Below are 1,328 nucleotides of genomic sequence, written 5' to 3'. Positions count from 1 at the left end.
ATAAGTTCAGATTCAATGCATAAAGAGTAACAGGCATGCAGATTAGAATGAAGATCAGTCATGTATTCATCAACAATATGGTCAATTATTTCAACACGAAATACAGAAAGATCTTCGGATGGGTGTTTCATAGCATCAAGAATATTAAAATGAACAGTTATATCACCAAACTCCATAGATAGTGTGCTTGCATATACATCTATCTTAGTTCTAGCAGTTTTCATAAAAGGTCTGCCTAGAATGATGGGAACTGATCCTTTAGAAAATCTCTCCTCCATATTCAAAATATAAAAATCAACAGGGAAAATCAGTTCACTAACTCTAACTAGGACATCCTCTATGAAACCTGCAGGATAGGAAACACTTCTATTAGCTAAATGAATTACCACATCAGTTGACTGCAAGGGACCAAGAGATAGAGAATTAAAAATAGATAGAGGCATAACACTAATAAAAGCTCCTAAATCTAGCATGGCATTGTCAAACTTATTGTTCCCTATAATACAAGGTATGCTGAATGTAGCTGGATCTTTACATTTTTCAAGGATTTGGGGAACAGATTTACCAATCAATGCGGAGACATTTCTGCCCACACTAATTCTTTCACTTCCTTTAAGCTTTCGCTTATTAGTGCACAACTCCTTCAAGAATTTAGCATATCTTGAAATTTGTTTTATTGCATCCAGCAGAGGTATGTTTACCTCTACTTTCCTAAATGTTTCCAAGATCTCCTTCTCTGCCTCTTCTATTTTTTTGTTGGAAATTGCTCTTGGAGGGAATGGAAGAGGGATATGCTGCTTCTCTTTAGATTCACCTGCATAGAAATTGTTAGGTAACTTACTCTTTAAATTTTTGTCATCATCTTTTTTTGGAGTAGAGTGAGGTTGGGCAGGTTCATTGGTGGATGAGGAAGATGCTACTGGTTGAGGTCCTTGACACTGTTTTCCTGACCTCAATGTAATGGCACTCACATTTTTTGGATTCTGAACAGATTGAGAAGGTAATCCATCAGAATTCTGGGACTATTGTTGATTTAACTGTGTAGCCAACTGTCCCATTTGATTAGTTAAGCTCTGAATGGAGGCTCTGGTCTCTTGTTGAAACTGCATGTTTTGCATAGTCATTTGCCTCACAAGTTCTTCAAGGGAAGGTTGCGGAGGGGCCTCAACTGTTTGTTGTTTCTGGGGCTGTTGTTGTTGTTGCTGTTGGATTGGTGGAGGAACGTATGGTCTGCTTGGGCCAGCATCATTTTGAAAATAAGGTTGTTGTTGTTGCTGCTGTTGTTGTGAAGGATTCGACCATCTAAGGTTGGGATGATTCCTCCATTC

This window comes from Glycine max, chromosome 8, assembly GCF_000004515.6.
Source record: "Glycine max cultivar Williams 82 chromosome 8, Glycine_max_v4.0, whole genome shotgun sequence".
In the NCBI taxonomy this organism is placed as follows: domain Eukaryota; kingdom Viridiplantae; phylum Streptophyta; class Magnoliopsida; order Fabales; family Fabaceae; genus Glycine; species Glycine max.
Note: the sequence above shows the minus strand (reverse complement) of the source record.